We start from the raw sequence: 17,878 nt of genomic DNA on the forward strand, positions 1-17,878 counted from the left end.
TCTTTGATATCAGCCACAGCAACTTCTTTCAAGATATGTCTCCAAAGGCAAAGGAAACAAAAGCCAAAATAAACTTCTGGGACTTCATAAAAATCAAAAGCTTCTGCACAGCAAAGGAAACAGTCAAGAAAACAAAGAGGCAACCCACGGAATGGGAGAAGATATTTGCAAATGGCAGTACAGACAAAAGCTTGATATCCAGGATCTATAAAGAACTCCTCAAACTCAACACACACAAAACAGATAGTCATATCAAAAAATGGGCAGAAGATATGAACAGACATTTCTCCAATGAAGACATACAAATGGCTATCAGACACATGAAAAAATGTGCATCATCACTAGCCCTCAGGGAGATTCAAATTAAAACCACATTGAGAGATCACCTTACACCAGTTAGAATGGCCAAAATTAGCAAGACAGGAAACAACATGTGTTGGAGGGGATGTGGAGAAAGGGGAACCCTCTTACACTATTGGTGGCAATGCAAGTTGGTGCAGCTTCTTTGGAGAACAGTGTGGAGATTCCTCAAGAAATTAAAAATAGAACTTCCCTATGACCCTGCAATTGCACTACTGGGTATTTAGCCCAAAGATACAGATGTCGTGAAAAGAAGGGCCATCTGTACCCCAATGTTTATAGCAGCAATGGCCACGGTCGCCAAACTGTGGAAAGAACCAAGATGCTCTTCAACGGACGAATGGATAAGGAAGATGTGGTTCATATACACTATGGAGTATTATGCCTCCATCAGAAAGGATGAATACCCAACTTTTGTAGCAACATGGACGGGACTGGAGGAGATTATGCTGAGTGAAATAAGTCAAGCAGAGAGAGTCAATTATCATATGGTTTCACTTATTAGTGTAGTATAATAAATAGCATGGTGAACATGGGGAGTTATGAGAAGGGAGTTGGGGTAAATTGGAAGGGAAGGTGAACCATGAGAGACTGTGGACTCTGAAGGGGTTTTAAGTTGTGGGGAGGTGTGGGCGGTTGGGGGAATCAGGTGGTGGGTATTAGGGCACGGATTGCATGGAGCAATATTAGAAGATTATTATATATTATTATATATTATATATTATTATATATTATTTTATTTTGTGTGGTACAAAAACAATGAATACTGTTATGCTGAAAATAAATTTTAAAAAATTTTTAAAAAATTTAAAAAGAAAAAAAAAAAATGGTGTACTCACAGAATCATTTTGAGACCAACATTATCCGGATACCCAAACCAGATTTGGACACCACAAAAAACTAAAGGCCATTATTTCTGATGATTATAAATGCAAAAATTTCTCAACAAGCCTGGTGGTGGGTATTAAGGAGGGCATGTATTGCATGGAGCACTGGGTGTGGTGCGTAAACAACAAATCTTGGAACACTGAAAAAATAAAATAAAATTACCAAAAAAAAAAAAAAAAAAACCTCAACAAAATACTAGGAAACCAAATTCAATAGCACATTAAAAGGATCACATACCATGATCAAGTGTGATTTACACGTGGGATGCAAGGATGGCTCCATATATGCAAATCATTAAATGTGATTAATTTTAACACTATATTAAATTTAACACCACATTAATAGATTGAAAGAGAAAAATTAAATGATCATTTCAATAGATGCATAAAAAGGCATTTGACAAATTCAACATCATTTTATTATAAAAACTCCTAGTGATTTGGATATACAAGAAACATACTTGAACATATAAAGTCCATGCATAACAAATTTATAGCTAACATCATACTCAGTGGTGAAATGTTGAAAATTTTCCTATAATACCAGCAACAAGAGAAGGATGCCACTTTCACTATCCTTTCTCAGTGTAGTACTGGAAGTTCTATCTGGAATAGGCAAGATAAAGAAATAAAAACATCTAAATTGGAAAGGAAGAAGTAAAATGTTTTGTTTTCAGAAGAGATTTTCTTTTATATAGAAAATCCCCCACCAAAAAAATATTAGTAATAATAAATGAATTCAACAAAATTACGGGACACAAAATCAATATCTATAGATCAGTTCTAGACACTAACAATGAGCTATCTGAGAAAAATAAAGAAAAAAAGCCATCTCATTTATGATAACATCACAAATAATAGTACACTTAGGAATAAATTTAACCAAAGAGGTAAGAGATATGTATACCGAAAATAATAAGACATTGATAAAAGGCATTGAAGAAGACACAAATAATTGGAAAGATATCTCATGTTCCTAGATCAGAATAATTTCATATTACTAAAATATCCATACCACCCAAGGTGATCTACAGATTCAGTACAATCCTTATCAAATTTCAATGGCATTTTCTCACAGAAATAGAAAACAAAAATCCTAAAATTTGTATGGAACAACAAAAAACCTGGCTGGACAAAATAGTCTTAAGAAAGAAGAACAAAGTTAAAGGCATGACAATTCCTTATTTTAAACTTATTGAAAAGTTATAGTGATCATAACAGTATGGTATTAGCAGAAAACCTGACTAGATCAATGGGATGAAATTCAGAGTCCAGAAATAAACCCACAGATATATGATCAACAAATATTTGACAAGGCTGCCAAGAATACTCAATGGGGAAAGGACAGTCTCTTCAAATAAATGGTGGTGAGAAAACTGGATATTTACTTCAAAAAAATGAAATTAGACCTCTATCTTATACCACTCAGACTTAAATATAAGGCCCCAAACTATAACAGTATTAGGTGAAAAGGTAGTTTTAAAAAAACTCCTTGATTTTGGATTGACAATTTTTTTTTTTTACAGATTTTATTTATTTATTTGAGACAGAGCATGAGGAGGGGACACAGGGAGAGAGAAAAGCAGACTCCCTGCTAAGCAGGGAGTGTGACATGGGGCTTGATCCCAATACCCCAGGACCATGACCCAAGCTGAAGGCAGACATTTAACTGACTGAGCCAACCAGGAGCCCTGGTATTGGCAATTATTATTTGGATATGACCAAAAGCATAAGCAACAAAAGTAAAAATAAATAAGTAGGGCTATCAAAACTAAAATACTTTAGCAAAGCATAAGAAACATTCAGCAAAATGAAAAGGTAACCCATGGAGTGTAGGAAAATACTGACAAAGCATATATCTGATAAGGAACTCATACAACTCAACAGGAAAAAATATAAAAAATTAAAAAAAATTTTTTTTTAAATCTGATTAAAAAATGATCAGAAGACTTGAATAGACATTTCCCCCAAGACATCTAAATGATCACTAGGAACATGAGAGATATCCAAAGTAAAGGAAATCATTATCTTGAAAATACATCTGAATTCCCATGTTCATTGTTGCATTAGTCACAACAACCAAGACATGGGAACCACCTACATGTTATTGAAGGATAAATGGATGAAGAAAACATGGCATAAAACACACAAAGGAATATTATTTAGCTATGCATAAAAACGAAAAAAAAGAAGGAAATTGTGCCTTTTGTAACAACATGGATGGACCTTATGAGCATTATGCTAAGTGAAATAGGTCAGAGAGACAAATACAAACACATACACACATGCACATACACACATAATTCCCACATATATGTGAAATCTAAAAAGGCTGAATTCATAGAAAAAGAGAGAACAGTGGTTGTCAAGGGATAGAGAAAGGGGAAATAGGGAGATGTTGGTCAAAGGATACAAACTTCCTGGTATAAGATGAGTAATTTCTGGAGATCTGATGTGCAGCATAGTGACTATAATTAACAATAAGTAATTATATACTTGAAAGTTGTTAAGAAAGATCTTACATGCATCTCAATTATAACTATGTGAATGGATGGAGGTGTTAACTAACTTTATTGTGGTAATTGTTTTGCAGTATGTACATGTGTATCACACTGTACAACTTAAAGTTACATATCGTATGTCAATAGTATCTCAAGAAAGTCAGAAAAATAAATGTATAAATAAAATGTGTTTTTTTTTTCTTATTGATTTATAGAAGTTCTTGAATATCTAGATGCTTGGTACTTGCCTGATCTATACTTTTTCATTATTTTACTTTTGACCTTTCCATGTGTTTGTTTTATAAGTGTCTCTTTTTTAAAGCATAAAGCTTGACTTTTTGTCCTACCTTAATGTCCAACCTACCAGCAATTCCTATAAATTCCTCTTCATAGATATTCCTCAAGTCAATCCTATTGTCTCCATACTCACTGCTACAATACCTGCTCAATTTAGTGTCTTGTGTCACTTGGAACACTATGTATGAATAGATCTTTCTTATCCAAATATACTGTGTCCATTCTCAAGAACATATGAGTTTTTTAAATGTAAATCTGATCATGTCACTCTTGAACTTAAGCGCTCTTTAATTACTGCTCTCTAATATAATCTCCAAATCCCAGCATGGATTACAAGGCCCCTTCAGGATCTTAACTCCGATAATCTCCCCATCTTTCCCTATGTTATTCTTTTCACTGACCTCTATGTTTTAGCCATATGTTTATTCTGTTCCTCAAACATGTCGTGCATCTTTTTACCTGTGAGCGTTCATACAACTTGCTTCTTGCATCTCTGATGTTTTTATCTAACACATGTTAATCCTTTGCCTCCCAATTTAAAATTCATTTATTTAATGAAACCTCAACTGCTCCCATCCATAAATATACATATCTCAGATAAAGTTAGCTATAACAGGCTCCAAAAATTTGTTAATAAGTTCTGCTTTTAATACTTTCATTTTGGTATTTTATAAAATGTGTTATATATTTTTATAAAAATATATACATAAATGATAACCAATAAATAATGCATAGCCACATTTTCAATATTAAAACATAAACCAATCGCAAATATACAGAGTAAAAAATGCAAAAATTTCTCACATAATTGCTCTATTTGTCCTTCCCCAAATCTCATTTCTTCTCCCAGAGATAATCATTGTTATTGGTTTGGTGTTAGCTATGGACCTTCATTTATATGCATTTAAATATAGAAAGTTTTGTTGTTGTTTATTTCATTTTCATAAAAAAGTATTGTACCTATTATTTGATGATTTTTCCCACTGGATAATATGTCTTGGAAACCTTATTTTTAAATTAAGTGTATCATCATTTATTTACCTGTTCACCTACTGAAAAATATTTGAGTGATTTCCAAATGTGAAATATTAGAAAAAAATACTTCAGTAAGCTCCCCATACAAATGTCATTTTGCAAAAATGCTAATATTTTTATAAAATATATATCTTAGAAACAGTATTGCCAGGCTATAAGACATGAACTTTTTATTGTTGTTTTCCTCTTTTTTCAAAATATTCTTAGGTACTCTTATATTTTTCCTCTTCCATCGAACTTTAGAATCAATTTGTCAGTTATATTAAGAAAGCGCACACAAAAGAATTCATTAAAAATGATATGTTAGGAGAATGACATTGAAAGGCATTTAGAATATATATTATTTCATTTTAAAAAGTAGATAATAAAACTTTTTAAAGGGTGGTCCCACTGGGAGAGAAATAAATCTATTTACCTAGACAGTCCAAAAAAAAAATATACTAAAACATTATAGTGATTATCACTGGCTGATAGGAAGACTGATTTTTATTTCCTTATATTTTTAACTGACTCTCACATTCTACATAATGAATATTGTGATTTACACAATATAAAATGTTACTTCTCAAAACATAAAATGAAAGTCTGTTAACATGCACATCTCTAGAAGAAGTAATGCATGGAAAAACTCTTCAACTGAAGCAAAGAAATTAGTTTAAGTACAGTCTGTTTGCTTCCAAAAAGAACAGTGGATGTGGACTGCTTAATTTTATCATCCAATTTTCATGTAAATAAAATCCTTTCTTCATTGCCCGAAGACATTATGTTGGGTGGCAGTAAACAAGAAAAGATGAAGTGGGAATTCAATAAAAAATTTTTATTTCAATCTAAAACCCTAATATTGTAGTACACATAAATGTGCTGGCTGGTCTCACTTTAAATTTATGACCACAAACTTCAAGTAGGCCCTCAGGGCTGCCTAGCAATCCTCCTCCATTTCCCCACCCAGTTTGCTCTCCCTTCTTTGGAGTTCTTGCTACTCATTTCACAGAGAAACACTAGAATCAGGAAATAGCTGCCATATTTTCATGCTTTTTCCAAATTTGCCAATTTGCCTCTATTGACATATACTCCACCTTCCTTTTATGTTAGAACAGATTAATTTGTATATTCCTAATGTCGATTCATACACCTGTGTCCTGGAGCTTACACAGAGCCTTTACAGTATGTCTTCTCTTCTGTCTCCATTGCATGAATACAAAGAGCATAAACAACCTCTAAATAGGAAAAATTTTAGTTATATTTAGAATTCATTCTACATACATTTATTCTGCATGTTCATGGTACCAGAAAACAGAACTAACACTTGCACTCTTAGGGTCAATGAATTAACAAGTGTAAACATACAAGGAAGCAACACCCTCATTTTTTTCATCCTCTGGATCTTGTATATTAACAAGACCTCAAGGTCAAGCATCTCACTGTCTTTTCTCCCTGGCTTTTCCTCCTCCCCAGTTTACTATATGAATCTTCCTTCACTTCTAGATATCTAAATATTGCAGTGCCCCAGGGCTAATCTCTAGGCATGAACTTGACCAGATCTGTGGTTTTAAATACCATCTACTTACTTATTTCTCCAAAAAAACTTCTCTGAAATACACACTCTCAAATCCTACTACCTACTGAATAGCTTCTCTCGGGTTCCAAATAAATATCTCAAGTTTAATTTGTCCAAAATTGAAATCTTGCATCCTTCCCCAATTTCTTTTCATCTGTTTGATGAAGAATGAGAATAAAATTCAAAGTTCTTACCCTGGCCTCTTACCCTTCCCCTGCAACAAGATCTTCTAACACTACCCTTTATTTAGCCTGCTACGTCCCCACTAGCCTACTTGCTATTTCATAAACCCACCAAGCATGTGGTATCTCAAGACTTTGGGCACACTAAATCTTCCAGCTACCTTTTTTCCAGCATGATCTCTTAACTTTAGGCTTCTTCTAAAATGTTACATCCCCAGAAAGGGCTTCCCTGACATTCCTATATAAAAATAGCAAACTCCCCTCTTAGCCCTCCAAAAATAAATAAAATAAAAACAAAAATATCAAACTCCCTAATATATATATATGTAAAAACTCACCAACTGTACCACTCATATATGTAGTTTCCTGACTGTTAATTATACCTGAGTAAAAGAAGGCTGTTAAAAAATTCAAAAAAAAAAAAAAAATCAAACTCCCTTAACATTGCCTACTCTCATTTCCGAAGGTAATTTTGATTCTCCATTACATTTGTTAATACTAATTTTATATTACACATATACTTATTTTCTGTACCTCACTAGACTGTAATGTCCATTAAGAGAGGAAATTTTGGTTCGTGGCTATATTCCTAATGTCTAGATCAGGGCCTGGCAGCCAGTTGCCACTCAATAAACATTTGTTGGGTAAGTGAATGAAATAAATCATGCCTTATGTGCCACCTATTTTCTTAATCAGCAGTCTTAAACTCACTAACCTCGTTGCTATGGCATGCTTTTAAACTTAGACATTTTACCCAAGAATTAGAAAGCCATGTTAACAAGGTGTCTAGAATCATAGGAACATTTTTAACATAAAGATCATCATAAAGAATGAGAAAATATATTGACATGTAAGAAGTAAATGACTTCTCAGGAGCCTACCCTGCTCAGTGCTTTAGGCTAGCATTATAAAGCTGCTGGTCTTTTCAAGGGAATGTCTTTCCCTGAGGATCCTAGTCTATTGGCAGGCTGTGGTTATAATTTTGTTTGAACAAAATCCCAGGATTTGGGATGCTGAACTCTACTCCCAGCTCCGCTAATTACTAATTGTGTGACTTTAGCCATGTGGCTCCACCTTCCCTGGGCTTCAGATTTCTCACCTGTAAAACTAAGGCAATTATACTGACACTGCTTCCCAGGGATGTTACGAAGAACAGTTAATGATAATAATCATTAAAGAATTATTTCCATCTTCATTGGCTATTAATTAAGTTCCACTGTGTGTAGAACTCTATTAACTCTTTAAGAACCAGACTGGGTGTGTAACACAAAATATATCAGATGTCATGATCTGCCTAAGGAAATACCTGTTAGAAAATATAAGAAAGCAATAATAGTATTATGCTGAAAACAAGTAACTGCTCTCTTTATGGTCATAATTTCTTGCCATGTTTCTTTTTTACCCCAAATTTCACTCTTTCAGCTGTGAAATGATACAAGGAGACTACTGTGGCATCATTTCACAGAATTTCAGGGCCTTGAAGGACCCCAGTAGTTCCCTGCCTTTATCTACACATCTTCACTTTTAGAGAAAAAGCAATTAACAACTAGAAAGATTTGAGAGTTTTCCAAACTCACCAGGCTGGGTCTCTAATCTCCTGATCCCCAGTCCACTGTGCTGACTGATGCACTCGGCTGCTCTTTATTGTCCCAAAGAATGGCATGGTGGCATGAATGGCCAACTCTCTTTTGATGAGAAGCCCAGTAATTTAAGGCTATTGGCTTAGTGGTAGTTTTGGCCCTACGGGTGAATTCTAATAGAGAAATGATGAATAAAAATTAACATTTTTGAACACCTTACTGTTTTCTGCTGAAAAATTCTCCCAAGCTCTTTGTATCTATTTTAGTTCACCTTCATGATAACCATACAAGAGACATATTATCATACTTACTTAACAAAGAATGGTTATCATGAAGGTGAACTAAAATAATAGATATAAAGAGCCTAGCAGAACTTTTCCCACTCTGGAAGAAGTTAGTTTTCCTTCCATTTTTATATTCATTTCAGTAAGCCTCATTTACACATATGCCTGTTCTTCTGATTCTCCTTTGAACTGGTTTGACACATGGCAGTCCCCTTATTGTATTAATGAATTAAATAAAATCTTTAACACATGTTCAATTTATACCTGAGAGTCATTACATTACCTTTTTTGAAACAACATTACAACAACATTACATTACCTTTTTTAACAACAGTATGGTAAAAAGCATTAGCGCACTCCCTTTACACCATCCTCTCTTGTAAAAATGTGTCCATCTTTAAAATGACTTCATCTTTTCTTTCCTCCTTCTTCTTAGCTTGAGGAGAAATGAGAACACAAATGTTTCCGGGCCCCTGAAGAAACTCAGAGAGATTCTCTGTGCCTGACACCCTCCGTTGGCTGCAAGGTGCTCTTATTTTCTTTTCTCCTACGTAACACGAAGGTTGCTTCATATCAATCATGTCAGTGCAAGTCATAACAGAGAACATCAACTCAATTTACTTGTCTTTTACAATCCAAAGTTGATAGGAAGAAAGAAAGTTGCCAGTGTGATAAAGGGGTCTCCTCCACAGATTTGACAGAGGTATTCTCCGTTTTATGCTTAGCTGGTGCACTGAAGATAAAGCACATTGATTCCATAAATAAACATATTTCTTGACACTTAGCATCCTCCTCTCCCTCTCTCAGCTCCTTCCTGAAATTTGGTAATGGATTCACCAGAGCTAGCAAATGACAGCTATTCATTAGCAAACCTTAGAATCTCAGAGTTGGGAAGAAACCTTAAGGGTCATCTCTTTCATGACAACAACTAAAACAATAATAGTAATATCACAACAATAATAAGAGCTAGAATTTCGTCATCATTTGTGCCAGGTAATTCCTTAAATGTTTTCTTTACAAATTCACAGGATAGAACACCTGTTCTCTTGACATAATTATTAATAATCCCCTCTTTCATCTCAAAAGTAACTCAATTTGGAAGATAAATTATATGATTATCCATTTATGTGTAGTATCTTACTTGATCTTCACACAATTTTATGAAGTATGTATGAAAATAATAAATAACACAAAAGTAATATACTTAGGACACCTGAGTGGCTCATCAATTAAGCATCTGACTCATGACTTCAGCTCAGGTCATGATCTCATGAAATCAAGCCATGTGTGGGGCTCTGCACTCAGTGGGCATTGCTTGAGGTACTCACCCTTTTCCCTTCCCCCTACTCATGTTGGTGCCCTCTCTCTCTAAGATAAATAAATCTTTTTAAAAAAGTAATATGTCTAAGTGCATGAAACTAGTGAGTAAAACTGTGATTTGAACATTGAAAGTCTGAGCATTCATTAACTACTATGTTATTTTTCCATTTATATACCCATCACATCTGGAACAGTATAGGCAACTGGTTGTCCACAGAGAGTGAAACAACCATCTGTGATAAGAACCAGTTCTATCTTTGGATAATGCAACTGAAGTCCACTTGCTTATTAGTCTGAAATCTATTCCCTCAGTTTCAGAAACTTGGACAAAAAAAAACAAAAACAGAACCAAATCATAAAAGCTCTTCTTATTCCATGTGAACACTATTATAGTGTATTTGAACCTGAAAGCACAAAGAGAGACAAGAAACTGGTACTTTTTTTTTTTTTTTTTTAAGATATTTATTTATTTATTTATTGGGCACAGAGAGAGAGAGAGAGGTCACAAGTAGGCAGAGAGGCAGGCAGAGAGAGGGGGGAAGCAGGCTCCCCACTGAGCAGAGAGCCCAATGCAGGGCTCCATCCCAGGACACTGAGATCATGACCTGAGCCAAAAGCAGAGGCTTAACCCACTGAGCCACCCAGGTACCCATGTATTGTCTTTTCTTTCTTTATTGTCTTTCTTTAAAAGAATGTTAAAATCAGAGGTATTGATTGTGAATTACACAGGAGGAGAAGGCAAGTTTCACTAATCCTGAGGACAATTATTAGCATGTTTTGCTCTTTCACAGCAATTTAGAGCTTTGTATTTGTTTTTACACTTAGAACGAAAGTTCATAGAAAATATGGATGAACAGCTATTTAGTAGAATGATGGATGGTAAGGGTTGAGATTTTTATCTTCACCAACACACAGGCACAACTTAGTAGAGTACTAGATAGACAGCCACTGTCTCCTGAACTTGACCGGCAAGCAGATCTCTTATCATTAAGATAATGAAAACACACACACATGAAATGTGTTTTCTCCCCCTTTTCAGAGGCTTATATGGGAGACCTATCAAATTCATCATATTAGACATTATGGTTTGAAGGTATTTTTGTTTTAGAGAGGTTTAGCCAACCACGGACAACCATGAAGTTGAGATTCAACCAATACAGGATACACAAACGTATGAACATGTATGGGAGATGGGAAAATTCATTGACTAATAAGGGAAAATTTCAAAATATCTGGAATAGCTATAGCTTTTAGTGATGAAGCCAAAGGAAGTATGTGTGAGGAGAGCCAAGTCCTCACTTCGAAAAACATTTCCCAGATGCATTTTCCTTTTTCTTCCTGGGGTTTGTGATCAGATTATCCAGCTCTGAAGTAGCCAAAACATCCACTTGAGTATATTTATTTTTAAGAGTATTACATTAAATTTACTGTTTTCCATTTAAGAATAGGAGAATTTTGATTGCCAACTTTAGAACCCTCTTAAAAATAACAGCTTTGGAGTTCAGTGTAGCACGGAAGCTTTTAAACTTCACGTTCCATTTGCCTGTGGCAACAACTGACCTCTCTCCTCAAGCTTGCCATTTAAATTTCTCCTTTATTTCCCTCACAGCCTTGGAAACAAATCAACAATTACTTTTACACAGGAATCTTTATAGTTTAAATATCACAGGCTCTTATTTGGTTATGAAAACATTTTACCTTTAATTAAGGTTCTTTCAAAAATCCATGTTTTCAATCAAAGAGAAAATGTGCTGTGAAGTTCAAAAATGATTCACCATTGGAAAAGGTGATTGTTTTAGAATGCTTCCTAGAGATTTTGTGGAACTTGGAACAATAACTCGTTCCATTTTAGGGGAGCTGTCTTAATCCGTTCAGCTTCTCTAATGCAATACTAGGTGGTTTATAAACAACAGATATTTATGTTTCACAGTTCAGAAAGTCCAAGATCAAGTTGCTGGCAGATTTGGTGTCTGATGAGGACCTGCTCCTGGTTCACTGATGGCCATTTTCTCACTGTGTCCTTGCAGAGTGAAAGGGAGGACTCTGAGTACTAACCCCATTCATAAAGGCTCTACCATCACAAAGGCATTAAGAATTTAATGTATGCATATGAGAAGGACAAAGATCCAGTCTACCAGGAGCTATTTGCTTCTATATGTTCTAATTACCAGTGCCACCACTTTGCACAAATCTAAGGAGCACCATTCTCACTGGGTTCTATGCATTCCAAAGAACACAATGTAATAATGTGGCCTCCTGGACTTAGCAGTTCATTGACTATGATCAAAATTGCCAAGGAGGAACATATAATAAAATTATTGAAGGGATCAAATGCAAGGAAGTGTGCATCTCAAGTTAGAAGACAATGATTAAGTTCATGGTTTATAAGTGGTATATAAGTGGAAATCAAATTTTCTGGATCCTGAAATTGAGTCACTTTGGCAAATAAAACATTTTAGTAGTGTAAAACTGAATAAAATTCTTGCTGTTAAAGTGTTTCTGATATCTAAGGAAACACACAAATTTGTTTATAAACTTAATAAATCATAACACTAGTCTCTCCACTGTCTAGAATTTAATTACTTTCTTGCTCACTTGTCTACTTGTTCTAGTAGAACTGAGTTCATATTCCATATAGACTACTTCATGACTGCAGTTTATTGTCAAATAAGTTAACTTTTCTTTTTAATTTCTTATAGGTCTTGTGATTACAGAGGTCTTAAAATGACCATCATTTATAGCGTAGTGACTAGTGTTGTCTATCAGAAACACCTGGCAGCCATATCTGAAGTTTTGATGGGATGGCCGCTCTGAGGCAGGTATTTTCCAGAACAGGGCAATAAGTGGTATTGCAATTAGGGATGTCAAGGGTATATTTAAAATCCAGTGCATGGCTAGTGCCAATTAAAATACAGTGACCTAGCCAAAAGCCCATAACAAATTGAACTCACAATGTTCAAATAAATAAATCTGACAGAACTTGGCTCCGGAATAGATGTCTATTTTAGCCCAGGAGCATGTTCACAACCACCTCAGGGCTGGTAGGTATTGAGAGAAATGCTATTAAGGAACAGAACTCCAGATGGTCCCAGGCACAGAGTTTGTTCTATTATAATAAACACAATGAAAGGCTGGCAAGCTCTATGAATGACAGATAAAAACAACAGGCAGTAAATGAGATGCGATCACTGATGCCTCATGAAAAGAGGCTGAAGAGCTTGAAGCAAATATGGCATATAAGGAGGAAAGAATTTCCTGGAGAATGAGGAAGAAAAATATCCCCAGCGAAGGCCCAGGGAGAAAGAAGAGACAGGCTGTTTCCATGTATGTCACTTGTGCACTCTGCTGTCCCCCAGATGGTGATATATAGATATAGATATAGATATAGATATATAGATATAGATATACACTTATTATTATGTTAACTTTTAATTTTCAAACACTTCAAACACATATAAAACTAGTCAGAGTGATAAAATGGATGCTCTTGTACCATCAGTGAGCTGTTCTCAATTCATGGTCAAACTCATTTTATTTTGCTTCCCATCCACGTTCTACATCCCCTATATTTTAAATCAAATATCAAACATAGTATAATTTCATTTGTACAAAGTGTTGTTTGTGAAATATGAGGCTTTTTTCTAACATAGCCACATTATCATAACATCTAAAAAAGATAATAGTTTTTTAGCATCATCAAATATGCGGACAACTCAAATTTTCAGTTGCATCATAAAATGTCAAGAATTTATGTTCATACATTTTGTGTGTTGAATAAAGATTTAAATGATGTCCACACAGTACAACTGTTTGACATATTTAAGTCCCTTTTTTCTTGGATTCTTTCTCTAGTTCCTTTTTCTTTCTCTCTCTTTCTTTTCCTGGGATTTATATGCTCAGGAAATGTGGTCCTATAGAATAGCCATGGTTTGGATTTTGCTGACTACATTCTCATGTTTTTAACATGGTTCTCTGTACTCTGCATGTCCTATGATTTGATAGCTGGATTAAGAATTTTAATCAAATTTAGTATTGCTTTGGTTTTGGTATTGTTACCTCAGAAATAATAGTGAGTTCTTTCATTAGGAACATAAATGCCTACCTGCTTCTCTCAGCAGCTGTTGATCCTCAGGGCAGAGATCCATTAAGAGCTTAAAGGTTGCAAAATTGCATATAAAGTGTATATACATTGAAATATACATATGGAATGGCATATCACTACCCAATTACAAGATCCTATTTCTATTATTTCTTTTTAATTTATTAGCTGGGATACTTCTTTAAACAGATGCCCTCTATGTGTTTACCCCATGATAGAGTACATATTAAAGGGAAGAATAAATTCATGACTCTTTGCCTTTAAGTCTTAAAAATAGTGAGTTGATTAATTAACATTCTTTGTTGGTGATCAAACTTTTTTTGGAGAATTTTCACATCATAGATTAAATGTACTTGAAATTCTTATTTGTAGTTGTTACTTTGATTGGTTTATAAATTATCTTAATTTTGGACATGAGAGACTTTTCAAATTTGTCTTTTGAATCCTTTTGACCCAACTCTAGGGCCCATAGATAACTTCCTTGATATCAGATATATAAAGTTATTACAGACTTATTCATACACACTTATTGCCCCAGATCTGAAATCAGCAATTTCTCCAAATGCTCTGGTTTCTTATGACGTGGCCAAAATAGAGTAATTAAGTATACTCATTGCTTCTGACCTGTTGTTTTTAGCTCTCTTCACTGGATAAATTAAGACATACTTTTGTGATATAAATAATGAAATCATGAAGGTACTTTAAAGTCAGGATTACAAGATTTTTACATAACTTCTTCTATCTTACATTTTCATCTACTATCTTTAATGATGAAAAATTCTAGTTGTCAAGAAAAGTGGAGATTCTAATATCAAAATATCGTGTGAGTACCCATTAATTTTATCCCACATTACACACAGTGAAACAAAGTTATAATACTGACTACCACTAAAAATATGATTACCACAAATTGTATAATTTTTTATTTTGCAGTTCTTGCAATTCAATTTACCATATTAGTATTATTAAATTAATATGTTCCAAGTGACTAAGACTAATTTTTTTTTGTCATCAAGGACATGCCTTGTTTTAGCTCATTTAATGAATCATTTTAAATTTTAGAAATTTAGAAAATATTTAATGTTTCATTTTTCATTTTCAGATTAGATATTTACATAGTTCCACATTAAATCTATGAAATAAGCACATTTTTAAAAGCATAAACTCTATCCCTGTTCTATTTCATTCCCTTCCTCTCTTATAGGTTAATTAATTAATTAGCTATTTGATAGATAATTCTTCCATCATTTTTCAGGAAGAGCAAATATCTATACATTACCACTCTTTACATAGCAGGTAGCATATCATATTTTAATATATGGTTTCTTTTAGAAAAGTTTGCATTTTTTTCCTATGTTTACTTTAACATTAATACTATTTTATGATATATTTCAAGAATTGTTTTCTATTGGTACTTTACTAAGAAGAAAATTGAAAGTAGATAATAATATTTTCTTTCCTTACTTCAACCTCTATAAGTTTCAACCACAGCATATAATTTGAAGTACTATCACTTTGCCTTCAAGTAATAACTGGTATTATATATTTTGATGTGCTCTTCTTATTGTTCTCATGTTTTTTCATTTTTTGGAAATATTTTATTTTTAAGTAATCTCTACACCCAAATCAAGAGTTGTATATTCCACTGACTGAGGTAGCCAGCTACCATTCCTCTTATTTTTTTTTAAATAATCAAATTATATCTTTTGTCAAAGCATATACCTATGATATAGAATAATTTATCCCTTTTAACCATAATTTATTTTTAGTTCCATATCTTTCTATAGTCTTTTTATTGATTTCTTCCCAATTATTTTGGTAATCTAAAGTTCATTCTATAGCAGATGCCTTAGGATCATCTCATGGGAATAACATTCCCTGGGATTTTGATAACTTTAGTTCTACTTTTATTTTTAAAATGAGTTTGTAAGGGTATAAAATATTTGATTCATATATTCTTTCTTTGAATATGTTTCCTTGGGTAAGCATTGTCACCTGAAATAAAAGGTTGTTACTAAAGAGTTCTGATGACATGAACATTCCCTTATAAGTGATTTGCACCTTTTCTTTGGATGTCTGAAGAGTATTTCTAAGGTTTGTTGTATTTTACTAGACTATCTCAATGTTGATCATTCTAGTGACTTTTCAATTTCTTTAATTTCTATTTTTACTATGTGGGACCTTTGATTTTTCTTATTTGGGAATTCCTATTATACATGTATTGGATCTTCTTGGCATATCTTCTACATTTACCATTTCTTCCTCTTTAACTTTTATTTACCTTGAGGAATCATCTGTTGTTTTAATTATCACTTATGCTATTCTTAGTTTGATATTAATTTCTGAAATATTTTTTTAATTTTGTCTTGATTTCTATAATTTCACTTCTGATTTTTTCATAATTATAATTTGTATCATTCTTTCATAATCTATATTATTTTACATAGTCTATCTTAGCTCATTTTGAAATAGTGGGTTATAGTTTCATCTGTTTGGCATGCTATTTTTATTTTTTGGTCTCTAGGTATATTATGTGGTTCACCCCGCCCACCACCACCACTTTTCCCTTGTAATATCTTTGTGTGGGATTCAAACACAGTGTTTTTCTATTCCTAATTTTTATGTAATTTTTATTTTCCTGAACTTTAAAGAGGAAGGTTGTGTCAAGAGATCTTTCTAGCTTCACAGTGTACAGTTCCAGCATCCCTTGCTTTTCTAAAGAGTTCAAAAATATGGTGTCAATTCCAGAGATCTCCAGGCACTGATTCTCTTGCCCATTTCTATCTGTTCCTTCTCTTCTTCGTCTCGTCCCGTTTAATATAGATCCAAATCTCAATATTCTCTCCTTAGTGTTTGGCTTTGTTGGAGAAGGTAGTCTTGGTTTGTTGGTTTTCAGATTTTATGGGGAAGGTACAGACTGGGTCTGCTCCTTCAGATCTTACCATGAAACACTTCTGGTGTGCAACAGTCTCCTATTTTCAACTATTATATTCAAACTGCCCACCAGATCTTTGCAGTTTCTGTTATCTGTTTGGATTCTATTATTCTCAGGTCTTACAGATGTTCTTAATGTTCTTTTTATTTCACATTTTACAGATACTAATAGTATTTGTTTAACTGTTACGAGTTTGTCTCCAACCATTCATATTTCAAGGTTCTTTAAGATGTATCTTACTGAAATTTTGTTCCACATGTTTTATGTTGGTTTCTCCACCATTTTTCTAGGGATTTTAAGTACATCACCATCATGTATCTAGAAGTCCCAGTGAGAATACTTTCAAAATAAATTACAGAATACCTAAACCTGGAAAGTATATTTTTAATACTTCCACATAGATCTCATATTATTAGGTTTTTTAGATTATAACTCACAAGTCATTAAAAAGTATTTGTACATGTAAATGCTTAAAAATAATCCTTTTGTTCTAAAACCATGTTTTTTTTCAATTAGAATTATATTTCCAGAGAGGAAGTTAAAACTCATTGGTCTTATTATATAACTGAGACACAAACTATCTAGTTCTTTAGTGTGAGACTGGATTTTCTAATTAGTCTATTACTTCAATAAAATCAAATATTCCTATCCATCAACTTCACATCCCATGACAACATCTCATGGTTTCAAATACTGAGAAAATGTATTATTGCTTGATATATATAAATAAAAGAATGAACACATATATGATTGGTATTTATCATACAGTCAAACTTCATTATCTAAAGAAGTTTATCATTTACTTCATGAAGTAATTCAGATATAAAATATTTTATCGTA

Source organism: Mustela nigripes, chromosome 2 (assembly GCF_022355385.1).
Source record: "Mustela nigripes isolate SB6536 chromosome 2, MUSNIG.SB6536, whole genome shotgun sequence".
NCBI lineage: Eukaryota > Metazoa > Chordata > Mammalia > Carnivora > Mustelidae > Mustela > Mustela nigripes.